General features: G+C 41.0%; 1 pseudogene; it reads right to left on the bottom strand.

Moving 5' to 3' along the window:
* Nucleotides 1–2,459: 2,459 nt before the first annotated feature.
* On the bottom strand, nt 2,460–3,137 carry LOC123804568 (annotated as a pseudogene).
* Between the last annotated feature and the right edge of the window lie 17,347 nt (nt 3,138–20,484).

Raw genomic sequence — 20,484 nt, 5'->3', positions numbered from 1 at the left:
TAAAAAGGAACCATGCATGTCAGCAAGGTGCAGAGACAGAATCCCATCACTTTCAGGTCTGGCTTGTTGACTATGGGCCTGAAAAAGACCTAATCATAATCTTTGAAATGCAAATAAACCTGAATAGTAAGGAATCATGCCAGGTGACTTCAAACAGATGATAGTGGTAAAATGATGATGATGTTAATAATAACTAACACTTATGGTACCAGACAGTGGCCTAAGACCTTAATACACATTAGCTCATTTAATTAATAATAATTTTTAAAATTTTATTTATTAATTTGAGAGAGAGGGGAAGGAGAAAGAGAGGGAGGGAAACATCAATGCGTGGTTGCCTCACACGTGCCCCCTACTGGGGACCTGGACTGCAACCCAGGCATGTGCCCTGACTGGGAATCAAACCAGTGACCCTTTGGTTCACAGGTCGACACTCAATCCTCTGAGCCACAGCAGCCAGGGCTAATCTTCATAATAATTTTTGTGGAGTAGGTATTAGTGTCCTCATTTTACAAAGAAGGAAAAGAACAGAGACCTTGTTGAGGCCACACATTGATTAGTGGTAGAGTCATGGTTTGAATCCAAGCAGTCTGGTCTCAATGTCTGTGCACTCAACCACAAAATAAATTACATGGCAATATGAGAAGTGCTACCGTAAAGCTAAGATCAGAATGCTGTGGAAACAGAGAAAAGGGCAAGCAATAAAATTGCCAGGAAAGTGTCACAGAAGAGATGACATTTTTGATGTTTTGAAGTGAGCAGAAGTTCTCCAGACAGAGAAGTGGGTGCATGTATATCCCAGGCAGCAGGAGACAGCATGAGGAAAGGCATGATGTGAGCAAAGGCATTTTTGAAGACCAGAAAGTAATTCTATACAGCTGGACCAAAAGGCATGCAGAAGCTTGGCTTGCAAAGAAGCCAGAGTTGGGAGCCAGATTATTAAGAGTTTTGCCAGAGATGTTGAAATTGAGAACAAACTGACAGTAACCAGAGGGGAGGTGGGAGGGGACAATAGGTGGGAAAGGGGGAAGTGTTCTCAGGAATATGTATGAAGGACACATGGACAAATCCAAAGTGGGTAGGATCAAGGGTATAAAGTGTGGATGGCTGGGTGGGAGAGAGTAGTAGAGAAGAAAGAAAAGTAAGCCATAAGATTAAAGTGATTGCAAAAAAAAAAAACAAAAAGAGTTTTGCAAACCACATTAATTTGTTCTGCAGGCAGCAGGGAGCTGAGGAAGGGGATAAGTCTGGACCATCCTCCAATTTTCAAGGATCCACAGGATGATTTCTAACTTGCCTTATCCTGTATCACACTCAATATAAATCACTTCTGCTTTGACCACCTGCTCCTTGCTTTTAGAACCCCCCAGCAATTACAGGCAGAGGTCAGGGTTGGGCAACTTCAGTCCTACTGCCAGTTCAGGAATGGAAAGTAAAGGATGCATAGTAGTTTAAAGACAAAGCTGGCAGGCCACCCCAGTGGCATTCCATAGAATCTTGGACTCTTTATTCACTCTGGAAGTTCTGAACCCAAGAAAATCAAAATAGAGACCAAGCAAAAAACTTAGTTTTCTTAAAATCTCTGGGAAGATCTCTAAGCTTCTCAGTGAGAAGGCTCCCTTGGACTTTACAAGTGGGAGGATAAGAAAATAATAAAACTTGACTGCCCCATGACACTTCCATCCAATTCACCAGTCTGTTCTCATTCTCTCCAGGACACACTTATAGTCTCACCAAACATAATGAATCTTCCAAATTACAAGTTGTGTCTCTACACCCGAAAGTTCCCCTGCTTATAAATAGAAAGTCTGTAAGTCTAAGGGCTCTCAGCCCACCTGCTTCTTTTCAATTACAATTGACATACAATATTGACATACAACTAATAATATTGTATTAGTTTTGGGTGCACAATATAAAGATAAGACATTTCTATTACTTAGCAAATGACCACCTTGATAAGTCTAGTACACATCTGGCACCATACATAATTAATAGAATATTATTGACTATATTCCTGATGCTGTACTTTATTTTTTTAGATGTAATCACTTTTGAAAGCAATAGAAGGGTGAATTGATACCTATCTTTCCAAGTTAAGACCTAATAATGTTTCCAAAACTTCAAATAAGGACCTTCTGCTCAAAGTACAAGGATAATCTGTATCACCTTACCCATTGATAAAAAAGTAAAATATAAATTTTTATTTAGAATTAAAGCAAATACTTCAGTATCACAAACACAATATTAAACTTCAAGAAGTATAGAACTGATTTGGAGTGAGCGTTTATTTGCACAATTACAACATGCGAACAAACCCAGAAGAAGGGACCAGGCCTGGCATTTGCACCCAGCACAGCAGTTGGTCACACCACTCTCACAAAGAGAGATACTAAAGGGGGCTATGTTCTGTAATGATCTGTCAGCAGTGGCAAAGATGAAGGGAGCAGTTGGCACAGCTGCTACACATCATCATGACTCTCCCACGTGTATGCCATGAAGCAATCATCGGGTCTCTTGGAGACAAAGGAATGCCCTGGTCTCACAAATCTCAAAGGCCACAGAGCTGATTGTATGAGTAGAGTGGCTCTGTCATCACGGTTCTTGAGGAAGCAAATGAAGACGTGGTCAACATGCAGCTGCTCCTCAGCAAACTCCAGAACTGCAAAATCATCTTTGCTCTCCTCTGGCAGAGCACCGCCTGGGATCTCAATGTAGAGGCAGCTGCTGCTTAACACTACCACTCTCCAGTTAACATGTTTGGCATCTGTGAGCCTGGTCTGAACATTGAGAATTTTCTTGTTATTAGATGTTAGTTCCTCTGTTACATGCAGTCTATAATCTATTATCAGTAAAATAAATTAGCTGAAAGATTATGTTCCCTCTGACTATTCCCTCATCCACCTGGGATCTTTGGGGGTGGGTGTGGGACATCAGAAGCACCACTGAGGCCCTGGACCCAGGTCACTACAGCAGCTGAAGTGAGACTCTGGAACTCTTACTGCGGTGTCCGCCTTGGCTGTGCAGGCAGAGGAGCGGCTGCATGGTGCGGCTGGTGTGGACTGTGACGCTGGGTTTATTTCCTCCTTTCTGGTGAAGCAGTGGCTGCTGAGGATCCATTGCAGGGACGATTTCACCATCGGCCCCTGGGGTCAGAAACCAGGAAAACCTCCGCGGCCACTCACCCGGTTGCTGACGCTGCTTGTGGTTCGCGCTTATGCTGTACTTTATATACCCATGACTATTTTGTAACTACCAATTCATACTTCCTAATCCCTTCACCTTTTTCATCCAGCCCCTGCAACCTCCCTCTTATCTTGCCCACCTATTTCTTGGTGTTTTTGCTGACCATTGAGAAAAAGGCTCCTAGAGGTCCTGTGGCCTGAAGGGCAAAGTGATGTAATCACAGGAATAATCCACCAGTACAGGGCATGTACCAAAGAACTCTAAAGTCAGTTCAAATGCAATCTCCGTCACTTGGTGGTTCTGTAACTTGGGCAAGCCCCTTAAACTTTCCAAGCTATAATGTCCTCATTGTTAAAAAGGGAACTCCTTTTGTAAAAGGACTGTTCTGTCTGTGACAATCCATCACAATATTGTAATAAACTAATGTGTCCCAAATGCCAAGTGCCATGCAACCAATGTTTTTATCAATCAGACCCTTGCTTTCCATGCCATGGGGGAAGCTTTTCTTGTTAGTGACATTTCAACAAAGAGAAACAGCTTAGTGCAGAGCCTTGCCCATGATCCTAGGGAAGAGCAGGCAAAGTGTGGGAAATGTGTCTGGTCAGCTTCTGCTCAAGCTTGGGTGGGATGAGCCAGTGAGACAGAAAGCTCATTCCCATTGCTGTTATGCCCATGCACCTTCATGCACCATCTTCCTTCTCACCTCAGTCTTTACCCTCAGGCCCAGGTATTGGAGTAGTGCTCAAAGGTTCTGGACTCCAGAAACTATTGACACAGATGCTCCACGGGATGCAGGAAATGGGTAATTTTTTGAACATTCTCTTTTTTTAATTATTGAGGTCTAACTGGCATACAAAAAAGTTGTACATGTTTAATGTATACTTCTTGATGAGTTTGAAGGTAAGTATACATCTGTGAAAGCATCACCATTAATAATGCCATAGAATTAAGCATCACCTCTAAGAGTTCTTTCTCTCTCTCACACACACACTTTTTTAAATTATATGAACATTTAAGATATATCCTCTTATCAAATTCAGATTACAATACAGTGTTGTTAACTATTCACTAAACTGTACTGTAGATCTCCAGGACTTATTCATCTTGCATAATTAAAACTATGTATGGAAGTGGGAAAATTTTAACACAAAGCCTTAGAAGATCTTTGCTTGTATTTTATTTTTGATAAAGTAATGAAGCAGGCAGGTTGAAGACTGAGGTTTGGATCTTCCCTGTTTGTTCAGTATAGACCACATGGAGGGGCTTGAGCTGATGGGTCAGAGGGGGAGGAAGAAGGCTAACACTAACTTCCTCTTATCTGAAATCTAAGTGCTTCACAGTATTATGACATTGAATCTTGACAACAATACCATAAACTGGCAACTATTATTATCCTCTATTTTGCAGATGAGGAAGCCAAAGCACAGAGATTAAAAAACTTGTCCAAGCCATTCAACAACTAAATGACAGAGCCAGGCTCCAAACTCAAACATTTTTCTTATAAAGGTTTTCTGCCTAGTATGAGGAAGTACTTTCATAGTTTACCAATTTTTAAAAAATGATAAAGAATTGTTCTATGGAACTATTTAAGCCAAAACTAAGGAGCCATGTTCAAGGGATGCTGGCTCAATAAATGTTCCTTGGCAGGAAGTATCAGAAACTAACATTTACTACTTTAAGTTAGAGGAAGATGAGAAGGAGGAGAGAAAGTAGGAGAAGAAAGATGAAGAAGAAAATGAAAAGGAGCCCTGGCTGGTGTAGCTCAGTAGATTGAGCACAGGCTGCAAACCAAATGGTCCCTGGTTCGATTCCCAGTCAGGGCACATGCCTGGGTTTCAGGCCAGGTCCCCAGTGGGAGCCACGTGAGAGGCAACTACACATTGATGTTTCTCTCCCTTTCTTTCTCCCCCTCTTCCCTTTTCTCTAAAAATAAATAAATAAAATCTTTTTAAAAAATAAAGAAAATGAAAAGGAGAAGGGAAAATCCATTGAAAGAATATTGGGAGTGAGTGCAGAATAAAAGAAACTTCTGAAGATCCAGATTCAAGAAGGACCAGAACAAGGACTGCCCTAAGATCCAGGCAGCAGGAAATAACTAACCATTTCTTTGGGGTACAATTATCCAAATAAATCAACTCTAATGGATTTCTGTATTTTTCCCATGCTGCTGAATTTCAAAGTGCCAATCATAACCTTGGGAAAGATTAATGATAAAAATTGCTAATATTTATGGTGTATTTATTTTCCAGGCATTATTCTAAGTATTATATTTATACATATTTTCTTCTCACAACAACCCTATGAGGTATGTGCTATTATAATTTAGTAAATGAAGCACAAAGAGCTTGTGTTACCAATCCAACTTTGCATAGATGGTCTAGTGGCAGAGCTGGGATTCAAGCTGAGATAATGTGGTCCCACCATGACTATACTTCCTCTAATACCAACAAGGAAAAGGGAAGTCTTCCAAAGCAGAATTTTGGTATTGATGAAGAAGGGGAATAGATACTATGAGATAAAGCCCACGGATGTTCCCTTAAGGCTTTGTCCTGCTACGGAAAAAAGAGAGGACTCCTGAAGTATCTTCCTGTTCAAGAATTCCACATTCAAATTCCCATCCTTATCCTCTGGTCATTGCAAGGAGAAGATGAAAGAAAGTAAGAAGCAAAAGGGCAATTAAAAAATAGATATATAACAAGTTGTTGTATACCTATAACAAAAGGACTGGATGAAATACAAATATGATAGAATTAATAATTTTTGAACAGGAAACAGCCAAATGACAAAATTCTGAGAGAATAAGAGCCATGCCTATTCAGGATAATTTGAAAGAAAATATAGAAAATATTCCAAATACTGATGAAATTTGAGAAACTGAAATTAATTGGAGAAAAGCAGAGAGGACAATTTCTCACCAATACTGAGAAGATTTGATGTAAAACTCTAAGTATTACAAGAAGGTGGAACCCATCATTGTTAAGGATGAGTATGGAGTCAGGCTGCTGGAATTAAATACATGTCACCTTGGAAAAGTTATATGATCTCTTTGAGTCCTAGCTTCCTAATCTGTAAAATTTTAATAATGCCTATGTCAGAGAAATGTTGAGAGGATAAAACAATATGTGAAAACGCATTAATCCCAGTGCCAGTTACAGAGCAGATGCTTACTAAATATTGACTACTTGACCACTGAATGTTAGCTCTTAAAAGCCCAACATGGTCTTGGGACAAGCACACAGGTGCATCCATAGTTGGATGTCTAGAACCAACCCTACGGAATCATAAGCAAAATCCTAAGAAGAGCAGAGATCTGGGTCCTGTATGGGAGGCCAAGGAAGGCAGCACTGTCAATAGATGAAAGCAGGCATGGAAGGGCCCAGAAAAGAAAGATGATCAGGATGAAGAGTAGAAAAAACATATCAGGAGCCTGAGAGAGTGGGATAGTGGAATGCCAGAAATGAAGGAATGCCAGGAATGTTGCCAAGACAACATTCTACCTAAAATACAACTGTAAGAACTCCTCTTTTTAGACCCTTTAGGAAACCCCTTTAAAGCCTCCAAGGAAATAGGGAACAGAGCCCTGAACTGGCATTCAAGAGCCCTGGGTTTTGGTTTCTGAAGATGTCAGCTAGATTCTGTGGCAGTAGGTGATTTATACTTTCAAGGTCTCAACCTCCTTGCCTGAAAAAGTGGGGACAGTGAGACTTACCTCAAGCCATTGGGGTGAAGGTTAAGTGAGTTGATGTCTATAAAGCACAGGAAAAATAGTGGCTACTGAATAAGTGATAACTTTCCTCCCTTCTACCTATCATTATAAAACAATAATACTTCAAACAGAGAGTTCTCTGTAGCCAGAAGAATAAGGTAGGTTAATGTTTTTGTAATTCAATTCCCAGAATGTCCCTATGTGTGAACCCATATCTTTAGCAAGTCTCATAGTCTGGAATGATCTTTCCACCCACCCCCAGGTTTTCTTGTCCAGCAAAAATCTTTTATTCTTCAAGGCCAAGCTCAAATATCACTACCTCATGAAATTGTTTCTAGAAATTCCTCAGCATATGACTTGGTCTCCAATTTTGCATTTATTTCCCTCTTTCTCATGTTCTATTTAGCTCTTGGAGGCAAAGTGAATGTCTTATTCACCTTGGTATCATTCATAATCTAAGCTACATTACACATTTCCTATTAACATTTTACATGAGGGTCTAGGGATCACCCTATCCCCTGAATTCTTGTCTGCTTCTAGAGCAACAACTAGCTCTCCACTTAACCTCACTCAATACTCCCCAAGAAAGGAGAAGGGGATTATCTGGTTGGGAAATTTGGTAACAAGGGCTGGATATGCAGGGCCAACTAATCCATTTGGCATAGTGGCTAGGGTCCAAAGTACTTTTTAGGGGACAAAAAAAATATTTTTAATTTTTTAAATAGCAAAAGAAACATTTAGGTTAGGTCAAAGAAAGTAGAGAGGGGCAGGGAGAGAGAAAGAGGGGAGAGAAACATTAGTGTGAAAGACAAATATCAATATGTTACTTGTGCCTCAACCAGAGACTGGCCTGCAACACAGACATGTGCCCTGATCAGATATCAAACTGACAACCTTTTGCTTTGTGAACTGATGCTCAACCCACTGGGCCATGCCAGTCAGGGCAATATTTTAAAATATAATATGAATATATTCATCTTTATGTCATTGCATATGTACTTTTTAATATTTTTTCACTCAGAAAGAGGCCTCTGAAAACAACAGTTCCAATGACCCACAAAGGTCATGATGCAACTCTGTGGTTGTGAGTAACTCAGGCCTTTCTTTCCCTTTCTCCAGGGGAGCTGCCTGTGGGCAGAAAGCTTAGTATTTAACCTGCTCCTCCATGCTCACAATTTGACAGTGGCACAGCTGTGTCTGAAATTGCTGGTGACCCTGAAGAAAAGCCCACTGTTGCTGTACACCCTAAGCTAAGCATTCAAACTTAGTCTCATCAGTAATAAAGATAATAATATATTGACCTCCTTTTACTTGGCTCCTGCATCTATCCCATTTTTATCTAAGTTGTACAGATAATGGAGATGTCATTTATTGGGCCCCTAAAATTATTGTGTTGATCTTTTAAATGGCATTGTCAGGTAAGCATGATCTCTATTTGACAGGTGAAGGCATTAAAGAACAGGGCGCTCAAAGAATTTACTCAAGGTCAAGCAGCTAACAGATGGGTTTAGATCCCAGACTTTCAGACTCCAAGTTAAAGCTCCTTTCTCCCACTGCATTATGTAGTGGGGGCTAAGTAATTGAATGTTGAAATCAATCAAATGGTGAGAAGTTATTGGTCACACAGCACAGAACTTGGTAGCAATTTCCTCAAAATTGTTGACTTGGCAGTTATAAGCTTCATATGAAACCTTTGACATTCACCATTCCCTTAATAAACACTTTATAAAGCTCCAACCCATTTTCCTGCCTTGAAGAAGCTCTGTCAGTTGGACTATGTGACACTATCTTCAGCTATCTTTGCAGGAACAGATTAGTCCAGGGGAGAGGAAGAATACTTTATTTATCAGAGTATTTAGAATAAATTGTTAATGTTTGATTTTCATGTAGACAGACAAAAATATAAGTAATAATGCTCTTTTTTGTAATTAAATTTTTTTTTCCAGGAGGCCAACACTCCAAGATTAGCCCTTTCTACAGTCTTTGGCCTGCACACTTCCACAGAGACTTGGGAAGGAAAAAGGGCTTGGGGATGAAACTGACAAAATCCTGTGCTTGTGCTACTGCTCTGGAAGGACTCTGTTTCCTCTCAAAGGCCCTGTAGATCACTGTTCACATTTAGGATCCTCAAATATTTGCCAAAAAACTGTTTTGGAGAGAGTTTCTCTCACTCTCCTTGCTAGAAGGAATTCCAACATTGTTGGGCAACAAGTAAAGGATTTGCAGAAGGAGAGAAATTTCCTAATACCCACATTGAGCTTACACGCATTTCTGCCTCACCTTGTTCCTATCCATGAACCCCAACTAATGTTGAGCCTTGAATCATCCAAGTATAAGCTTCCCCATAACAGCAAAAATTCAGACAAGGTATTGGTAAGCATGCTTTTAAGCTAGGCTTACATTCACAAAATATTCTAGAGTGTGTTTCACAAACACATGTGAACCATCTGGATGATTTGGTTAGCTCTCTTTGCTGTGAGTGCTGTAAACCTTTCATTCCCCTCTTTCACTCAAATTTCACACACATAATCAACTCTTCTTTGTCCTTCCTTCCTATTAGAGTATGAGCTCCATGAAGACAGAGTTCATGCCTGTATTGTTTATAGTTTTGAGCATAGTGTGTGGCTATATATACCAGAGGTCAAGAGAATGATTTCAAGGGGAAAATAGACCTGGGTTTGAATTTTACAATCTACTTACACATTATGTAACTTAGAGAAAATGACTTTTTATTACTCAGTTTTACTAGAGGGTCCTCATGTAAGGCCACAGGGGGAAAATGAGGAGATCATAAGCAGTCCTGGAGAAACCAGGATGATGTTAGCCTCATCTCCCCCTGCCCACCCTTGCAGCAGTGGCAACAGAGATGCTTTGCTCAGTAAGACTCTTTGTTGCCAAGAAGGGCCTCATCCACAGCAGAGGAAACAAGCATCACTGCGGAGGAAGTGCGTCCAGGTCTCTCACCTGCCTTGAATGCTGTCTGTGAAACTATCAGCTCAGAGCATTGCTCCAGCTTCCTCCAGTATTGTTTAGCACTCACCATCCTCCTTGTAGCCTGGCTGTGGGAAATGCTGCCTAGATACTTGGTCCAACAAAGGGGCAGGACTGCAGTTGGAAAGGGGCTCTTTCACATGAGAACTGAGGACTGTGTGTTGGGTGGGTCAGGCTGAGATGAGAGGCCAGTCTAAGGGTTCCCCAGTACTAACATTTTAAATACCCAATAAATATGTGATGATGAGTAGTTTTTGTAAAACTAAAGAAAATTAATAGTCTGCACAAAGAAATGTGTTACCTGTGTGTTGAAGTACTTAATTGTCCTCAAAAGGCTCAACTGTCCCAACTCTGAACATTTTCTTGCCTTTCCTAGTTGTAGTCACTCCCCTGAGACATCCAAGAAGCCCTCGAACTCAATCATGGAACAAAAATATCTTAAACACTGCATTGAAAAACATGTGTTAGAGGTAATAAACCTAAATACATGAAATATACTAGAAGATTTGGAATTCTTATAAAGTTTAGTTATTACATCAGTTTGTTAATTTTTCCCTTTAAATTTTTTATCTTTATACAACTGTCTGAATTAGTGACTTTTAAATACTCTTCGCCACAAAAAGGGTTTTTTTCTTCTGATTGTATAAATAATATTCAATGTAAAAAATCCACATACAGAAACCATAGGATAAAAATTTAAAATCACCTGAAATGCTATCACTCTGAAATAATCACCATTAACATTCAGTAATTATGTTTATATAAACCATATACATTAATATCTGTCTGTATAGATATATAGACACATATGGACTTCATAAAATTTGTGAATTTTAAAAATTATGAACATTTTTTAAAGATTTTTATTTATTTGTTCTTTGGAGAGGGGAAGGGAGGGAGAAAGAGAGGGAGAGAACCATCAATGTGTGGTGGTCTCTTGTGCACCCCTACTGGGGACCTGGCCTGCAACCCAGGTATGTGCCCTGACTGGGAATCAAACCAGCAACCCCTTGGTTCACAGGTCAGCACTCAATTCACTGAGCCACCAGCCAGGACATTTTTCTTAACATTTTTATAAAATTATGAACATTTTTTAACAGTGCTCTATGTAATCATGACACAAGGATCCAGGAACTAAGTGGATAGGTGATAATGTATCTCAGATTTATCTACCTATATATAACTAGGTAAATGTATTAGAAAATATCTGTAGGTAGATAAAGCTCTATATATTATAAAGATAGATAAAGATCTATCTATATAAAATTGCATAAATAGAGATCAGCTTATATGACCTGTGTATTTTTATTTGACATTCTGGTATGAATTTCTACATTACCAACCCATTAATCATCATGTACATATAATAAAGAATATGACACATTTTTTAAATTTAATACATAATTTGTGATTTGATATTTTAAAGATTAACCTAGCATAACTCACAAGGCACATGGTTACATGGTATACGTTAGAAGCTAAGATCAGGAGATCTCATGATTATACTTTAAATCTAGAAGAGTGTTTAAAATTCGAAATCCTACCACTAATCGCAGTTCAAAGTATGTCAGACCACAGTAAAAAATGTCAACTCTGAAAGGAAAATCTAAGACCACCTGCTCAAAATCACTCCTTTTAGAGATGATGAAACTGGAGCCCTATGAAGTGAACATGTCTAGTGTGGCTGGACTTATACTAAGATCTGTTTCCTGAATCATCATCCTACCTCTTTCCATCAGATTTTGTATCCTACTATGTGTAGCAAATGGCAAAGCTGTTTCCCTTTTTCCAACTTACTCTTGCCCAGGAAAGTCTAGCACCTTTTTTAACTCAGACATTTTCAGAGATTGACTCAGAGGCAGAAATAGGGGAAACAGGGTCTTTGAGAATTCAGATCCCTTTGTGTCTAAAAATATAAGGGTGGAGGAAAGAAAAAATAAAAATGTAAGAGTAGAGGGAATAATAGTTACAACAATAGCAAGTACATACAGCCCTTACTATGTTTCAAACACTGCCCAATCCTCACAATGGCACAATGAAGTAGTCACTATTATTATCCCCTCTTTACAGATCAGGAAACTAAGACACACAGAAGTTAAGTAATTTCCTAGGATTTTAGAATTAGTGAGTGACAGAATCCTGATTATGAAGCCAGCAGTCCAACTCCAGAGTCCAGCCTCTTGACCACTACCCTATAGAACCTCTCACAGAGAGAGGAGCTCAGACAAATTATAGTGACATTGCTGAAATCACAGAAACAGAATTAATCAAGCCTCTGTCTTTGTCGCACCATCGTCTCAATGAGAGTTACCACCTAGAAGCCAAATGATTGCACGGACAACTCCTGAACCTTCTCCCTACTGGCCCTGCCTCAGTCTAAGACTCCTGGCCAAAGCTTCCATAACTGTTTATTTGACCCTTTCTTACTTTTTGTTTGTTTTTTCTAATGTTTTTTTTTATTACAGAAAATCTCAAACATATGCAAAATTAGTCAGAATAATAGAACAAATACCCATGTACCCACCTCCTACCAACAAATACTAGCCCATGTTTTTAAAATAAATCACTTATCTTCTTTCAGCCTTTTAAAATGTGTTTATATGTTGTATAATGTACTTAATACATTAATACCATCATATATTTTATAATTTATAGATAGTTAAACATACATGCTTTTTACTAAATATTAACAAACATATACACTCAAGCTATCAGTGATTTACAGACTTAACTGACATGTCAAACAGAAATAGAGTTAGATGTCTGGGTTCAGGTTCCAACTCTACTGCTCACTAGCTGAGGAGCCTTGCACAAGTCACTTCACTTCCCTGAGCCTCATTTTTCTCATTCACAAAATGGGCTAGTAATTCTACCTACCTGTCAGGGTTATGTTAATTAAATGAGATTAGAAATGTGAAAGACTTTACAAATAGCAACAAACCATTTGAAGGTAAGGAGGAAATCAAACTAACAGAGGGTGGGATGTCTATAGCACCAACATTGAAAGCTGAAATCCAAAGTCAGAAAGCTCAATTCAAGGACCATACCAAGAGTAAGAGAAGGGACATGAAGCAGGGAATCATTTGAGAACTGAAGCAATCTAGACAGGCTTTCAAATATGGCCCCTTTGTCCCTCCATGGGCACTTGAGGTAGCTACAGTCACAGGGAGTCACAGGACCACTTCAGGTCAGTTAGACTTTTATGGATTGTTGAGGTCATGGGATGACTGAGGAATGGAGACCAGGCTACATTTCATCTAGTCTATTTGCATGTCTTCTTTGGCTGACATACCCCTAAAACCTTAGGTAAGGAATTCCCACCTCCAGCCCTGGCCCACTAGCTAGGCCAGCCAAAGGGAATTTGGAGTGAGCCCTTTTGTTTTTGACTCTGTGGGTTCTATTGTGTAAATCATTTATAATCTTTGCCAACTCTCCTCTGACACTATTCCTTGTTAGATTCCCTCCACTCCATCTCTGAGGACACAACCAAGGCAGGACTGTCCATCTATAGTAAGTGGAATCAAGATGGCACTAGGCCTAGTTTCTATGGCCAGTGGAAAAAACACAAACACACTGATCTCCTTTGGTGACCACACTGCCACCCAGATGATACCCAGCACTGCCCATTGCTGCCAAACCAACCCCAGCCTACTCAGGAAGATCAGCACTCCTTTGATCTTCATCCCTGGAGTATAAATGTCTCCCATCCCCCCAGGCCCACCACTTACTTGACCACAGGTTGCTGACCTCTAGTCTAAGGGGCTCCCTTCCTCTCACAGAGGAGAGAGAGTAAGGCAAATGCAGTCCGTCTGAATAATCACAAGTCAGAGAAACAAGTAAAAACAGAGACAAGCCAGCTGCCACAGCACATGGGGGCTGAGAGTAATTGAACTTGTGCACATTTTATAAGCCACTTGGAGAATATTTTTAAATTGGGATATTTCTGTCCCAGAGTCACCCTGGGGACTGAGCTCATTGACATGCCTGATGTCTGAGAATGGTAACTTTCCATGAAGACTTATGTGTTGGGGTTACAAAGGCCACATACTCTGTATGTTTTCCCAGTGGTCAAGGCCTACAGAAACTGAAATGCCGCAATACCCAGAGGTCTGCCCAGTTATATGGATTCAGGGCTCTGAGTGGTACATTCTTGCCATATTGGGGCATGGGGTTTCATTCTATCCCCAAAGGGGCAAGAATATACACCCTCAAGTATGAAGACTGTAGCCTGGATTATTTGATACACAACTCTACAATTGTAGGTATTATTCTTATCTGCATGCATTCTCATTTGACACATATTTACATCTCAATTCTTGAGAAATTGTCAGGCTCAGGGATGAAATTACAGATGGACAAAACAGCTTTTTAGGACTCACAGGAGTTAGAAGCTGCTTGTGGCATGTACCACAGTTTTAAAATGTATAATTTAAAAGGACCATTTTCTTTATTATCCTCAGAAGATGCTTATCAATTACACTTGAGAAACAATGCTCCACAGCACATTTATTGAGCAACTACAGTGTCAGGGAGGGTTTGTCAAAACTGATAAGGCACATCCAGTCTTCAAGGAGTCCAGGGTCTAGTAAAATAAATGAACAGATGAACCTGTCTTTTTAATTCAAAGAAAAAATAGTTGAAAAGAACTGGTATAAAGTGTTTGTCAGCACCAGAATATGGTGACCAACTGTGCATGGAGTGGGATTTGGGCATCAGGGAAGGCTTGACAGGGGAAGTAATTATTACAGGCAGCCACATTGGGGCAAGATAGGGGTGGACATAAAGGCCTTCCCAGAAGTAGAAGTATCTGGTGCAAATATAAGTGAGTGACCCAGCACCTCTAATAGCTGATATTACTGGGCCATGGACTTGGTACTGGCTTGAGGAGGGATGAGGCAAGAGAAGTTGCAGAGACCAAGCTGAGAAGGAATCAGGGAACTTCCGGCCAAGATGGAGGCATAGGTAGATACACTTTGCCTCCTTGCACAATCAAAAGAACGACAACAACAAAAAGCAACCAGAACTGTCAGAAAATTGAACTTTCTGGAAGTCTGAAAAGTAAGGAGTAGAAGAAACATTCATTCAGACTAGTAGAAGGGGCAGCAATGGGCAGCTGGGGCAGAGAGGACAAGCAACAAGGTGGCAGCTGGAGGATGGGGCAGTCCCACATTTGTGTGCAGGAAAACTGGGAGGAATAATTGGGGAATGAGACAGACCACACAGCCCAGGGTTCCAGCACAGGAAAAGAAAGCCTCAAAATCTCTGGCTGTAAAAATCTGTGTGGGTTGCAACAGTGGGAGAAACTCCTAGCCTCATAGGAGAGTTCACTGGAGAGAGCCACAGGGTCCTAGAAAGTAAACAACCCTCCCACCTGGGAACCAGCATCAGAAAGGCCCAATTTTCTTGTGGGTAGCAGGGGAAATGACTGAAAGCCAGGCTGAGAGCTCAGCAAGCCGCATTGTTCCTTCTCTGATGTCTCCCTCACACACAGTGCCAAAATGCAACAGAGGATTGCCCCACCCTGGTGAATCCTTAATGCCTTCACCCTTACAATGTAACAGGTGCACCAAGACAAAATAATATGGCCCCCAATGAAAGAGCAGATCAAAACTCCAGAAAAAGAACTAAGCAATGAGGAGACAACTTATCAGATGCAGAGCTCAAAACACTGGTAATCAGGATGCTTACAGAAATTATTGAGTTTGCTCACAAAATAAAGAAATGAAGGCTACACAAAGTGAAATAAAGGGAAATATACAGGAACCAACAATAAAGGGAAGGAAACCAGAACTCAAATCAATGATTTGGAACAGAAGGAAGGAATAAACATTCAACCAGAACAGAACAAAGAAACAAGAATTCAAAAAAAGATCAGTGGAAGTAGAGGCCACTTAGCCCTGAGCACAGGTGGAATACCTAGCCAGTCTTCTGAGGAACAAAGTGAACAGCCAACGGTATCCCAGCATATGTGAAGATTGGAGGCCAAAAGTGTAAAGGACATTGAAAAATCAGATGGTAAGTAGAGTGCTTCAGGACAATAAGGTCCCTGGGACCAGCGCAGGGACCAGAGCGGCTGCAGCCTTAGGCCAGGTGTCTATCGGGTCTGCCACAGGATTCTTGGGAGAGAGATAGGTCAATGGCTCCCTCCCTTGCCAAACAAGGTTTTAGCAGCACCAGGATTGACCTGGATGCTTTAAGTCACTGGGGGGATAAGGGCAAAGTAGCAAACACACAGGGGCAATGTGTACCCGCTGAGAATGTGGATGCCAGCTGGGAACAGTTGGGCCTTGACAAACCCTGACCTGGATAGTCCCCAGTCTGGTTGGAGAGTTGGACTGTGTGAGAAATCAGGTACTTATCTGGAGCAGCAGGCTTGAGTAGGAGGAATTTCTTAAAAAGAAAAAGAAAAAAAAAAGAGGCACTCAGCAGCTGTTTAAGAAATTCTCCCACAGAAGCCGTCCCCACTTTCCCTGGCTGCACTCCTGCAGCCTCCGCAGCCTCTGCAGCCTCAGCCATGGGCCCACCATTGCTTCCAGGACTACAACTGTGCCTGTACCCCTGGCCACAGTGGCAGAGGGCACCCAACTGCACTTATGACACCAGTGGTCAGCCACAGACCCAGCCGCCCCACACCCTGCCTTGGCTGCCACCACAGGAGTGGAGGCCAGCAAGTGCCAAACACCTCCACCCAGCGATTGTGCTCCTGCTGCAGCAGCAGAAGCCAGCACTCATGCCCACAGCCCTGGGGGTGGAGCACACCTGACCCCACTGACCTGACTTCTGCAGGAGCACAGAGGAGGCCATAACCTCACACCCAGGCCCCATGAGGGCACAGACCCAAACCAGGTTAATGCTGTTTTCCTTAGGTGTGTTGAAGCTTTTTAATTTGATGAGGTCCCATTAGTTTATTCTTTCCTTTATGTCCCTTGCATTAGAGGACATATCCGTGAAGATGTTCCTGCGTAGAATGTCTGAGTTTTCCTGCTGATGTTTTCCTCTAGGACTTTTATGGTGTCACAACTTATGTTTAAGTCTTTTATCCATGTTGAATTTATTTTTGTATATGGTGTAAGTTGGTGATCAAGTTTCATTTTTTTGCATGTAGCTGTCCAGATCTCCCAACACCTTAGTTGAAGGGGCTATTTGTACTCCATTTTATGCTTCTTCCCCTTTTATCAAATATTAATTGACCATAGAGACTTGGGTTTATTTCTGGGCTCTCTGTTCTGTTCCATTGGTCTATGTGTCTGTTCTTGTGCCACTACCAGGCTGTCTTGATTACAGTACCCTTGTAATACACTTTGATATCAGGTATTGTGATCCCTCCTACTTTGTTCTTCTTTCTCAAAATTGCTGCAGCTATTCGGGGTCATTTTTGGTTCTATATAAATTTCTGGAACTTCTGGCCAAGATGGAGTGTACTTCCAGCCTCCTTGCACAATCAAAATAAGGACAACAACAATTAAAAAAAAATCAGAACTGACAGAAAATTGAACTGTATAGAAGTCCAACAACCAAGGAGTTAAAGTAGACACATTCATCCAGACCAGTAGGAGAGGCAGAGTCAGGGAGCCAAGACAGAGAGGGCTCACAGCAGGGCGGCCGGTGGAGCCCAGGTGCACAAGCGGCAGTGGGCAGATCCTGGGCATGCAAGATGGCAGCTAGTGGACCCACATGCATATGCAGATAAACCAAGTGAAACTAGGGAGCAAGACAGACCACCCAACCCAGGGCCCCGGTGTGGGGAAATACAGCCTCAAAACACCAATTGAAAACACCTGTGGGGGTTTGAGGTGCTGGGAGAAACTCCCAGCCTCACTGGAGAGTTCATTGGAGAGACCCATGGGGTTCTAGAATGTATGCAAACCACACACCTGGGAATCAGCACCAGAAGTGCCCAATTTGCTTGTGGGAAGTGGGGGAAGTGATTGACATCCAGCAGAGAGCGGAGCAAGTGCCATTGTTCTCTCTTAGACCCCTGCCCCACATACAGTGTCACAACCCAGCAACTGAGTTGCCCCACCCTAGTGAACACCTAAGGCTCCACCCCTCACTATGTAACAGGCACATCAAGACAAAAAAAAAGTGGCCCAAATGAAAGAACAGGTCAAAGCTCCAGAAAAAATACCACTAAGCGATGAAGAGGTAGCCAACCTGTCAGATGCACAGTTCAAACCACTGGTAATCAGAATGCTCACAGAATTGGTTGAATTTGGTCTTAGATGAAAAAATGATAGCTACGCTAAGTGAAATAAAGGAAAATGTACAGGGAACCAATAGAGATGGGAATGAAACTGGGACTCAAATCAATGGAGTGGACCAGAAGGTAAAAAGAAACATTCAATCAGAGAAGAATGGAGAAACAAGAATTCAAAAAAATGAGGAGAGGCTTAGGAACCTCCAGAACATCTTTAAACCTTTCAACATCTGAATCATAGGGGTACCCGAAAGAGAAGAGGAAGAGCAACAAGTGGAAAAGTTATTTAAACAAATAATAAAGGAGAACTTGCCCATTCTGGCAAAGAAAATTTACTTCTAGAAAGTCCAGGAAGCTCAGAGAGTCCCAAAGAAGTTGGACCCAAGGAGGAACACACCAAGGCACATCATAATTACCTTAGCCGAGATTAAAGAGAAGGAATCCTAGAAGCAGCAAGAGAAAAGGAGAGAGTTACCTACAAAGGAGTTCCTATAAGACTGTCAGCTGACTTCTCAAAAGAGACCTTACAGGCAAGAAGGGGCTGGAAAGAAGTATTCCAAGTCCTGAAAGGCAAGGACCTACATCCAAGATTGCTCTATCCAGCAAAGCTTTCATTTGGAATGGAAGGGCAGATCAAGTGCTTCTCAGATAAGGTCAAGTTAAAGGAGTTCATCATCACCAAGCCCTTATTATATGGAATGTTAAAGGGACTTACCTAGGGAAAAGAAGATAAAAAACATGTACAGTAAAAGGATAACAAACTCACAATTATTAACAACCACACCTAAAACAAAAATGAAAAGAAACTAAGCAAACAACTAGAACAGGAATAGAACCACAGAAATGGAGAACACATAGAGGGTTATCAACAGGGGAGTGGAAGGGGGAGAGAGGAGGAAAAGGTACAGAGAATAAGTAGCATAGATAGGTAGGTAGAAAATAGACAAGGGGAGGGTAAGAATAGAATGGGAAATGTAGAAGCCAAGAACTGATAAGTATGACACATGGGCATGAACTAAAGGGGGGAATGTTGGTGGGAGAGGGAGTGCAGAGTGAAGGGGAGTGAAGGGGGAAAATGGGACAACTGTAATAACATAATAAATAAAATATACTTAAAAATTGTGAAGTGTTTGTTCTATATCTGTGAAATATGTCATTGCTAATTTAATAGGGATTGCACTGAATCTATAAATTACTTTGGGTAGTATGGACATTTTGATCATGTTAATTCCTCCAATCCATGAACATGGTACATGCTTCCATTTGTTTGTATCTTCCTTAATTTCTTTCTTCAGTGTTGTGTAGTTTTCAGAATACAGGTCTTTTACCTCCTTGGTTAGGTTTATTCCTAGGTCTTTTATTTTTCTTGTTGCTATATCAAATGGGATTTTTTTTCCTGATTTCTGTTTCTAACATTTCATTGTTACTGTACAAAATTGCCTTTGATTTCTGAATATTGACTTTGTATTCTGTAGTAGACCATCCTGCGTGGTATGGGCCCAGCCCCCAGTGGCAAACATTCACTGCAAAGGAACTTCCTAAAAACCATGCTAAACCTTCCAAGAACTAGTGTAACAGATTCAACTGCTTGTGCCTTTTCATTTGCAAATATCCCTCTTCTTTGATGTGATTACCAGCATCCTCTCCTTTGTTTTCTGTATTAAGTAACCACCTAAAGCAAGCCTGTGCGTAGGTAATGAGGTTCTTCTTGTAATGGTCCCAGTAAGACAATAAAAGCTCATAGGAGCAAGGGCCAAGGCTTTTGCTCCCCTTCAGAGAGAAGCCTCTGGCCCCTTTCTTCCACAGGATTTGGTAGTGTGTGCGAATTTCTTTTGTTTCAGCTACAATGCTGTGGACCCCACGCATGTGGGTCCGAGATAGTATTCCACTGTTTTGCCAAAGTCACTTATTAGATTGAGTAGTTTTTTGGTGGAGTCTATAGACTTTTCTATGTACACTATCATGTCATCTGCCAACAATGACAGTTTTGCTTCCTCCTTTCCAATTTGGATGCCTTTTATTTCTTTTTCTTCTCTGATTTCTGTGGTAGGACTTCAAATACTATGTTGAATAGGAGTGGTGAAAGCGGGGATCCTTGTCTTGTTCCTGATCTTAGTGGGAAAGCTCTCGGTTTTTGCCCATTGAGTATGATGTTGGCTGTAGGTCTCTCATATATGGCCTTTATTATGTTGAGGAACACTCCCTCTATTGTCACTTTGTTAAGTGTTTTTACCATAAATTAGTGCTATACCTTATCAAATGTTTTTCCTGCATCTATTGATATGATCATGTGATTTTTGTCTTTCCATTTGTTCATGTGTTGTATTATGTTTATTCATTTGTGAATATTATACCATCCTTGCATCCCTGGGATGAATCCCACTTGATCATGGTGTATGATCTTTTT

Source organism: Phyllostomus hastatus, unplaced genomic scaffold, assembly GCF_019186645.2.
Source record: "Phyllostomus hastatus isolate PE091 unplaced genomic scaffold, TTU_PhHast_1.1 phas_scaffold_216, whole genome shotgun sequence".
Classification (NCBI taxonomy): Eukaryota; Metazoa; Chordata; class Mammalia; order Chiroptera; family Phyllostomidae; genus Phyllostomus; species Phyllostomus hastatus.
The sequence above is the reverse complement of the archived record's forward strand: the minus strand, read 5'-3'. Positions and strand labels throughout refer to the sequence as shown.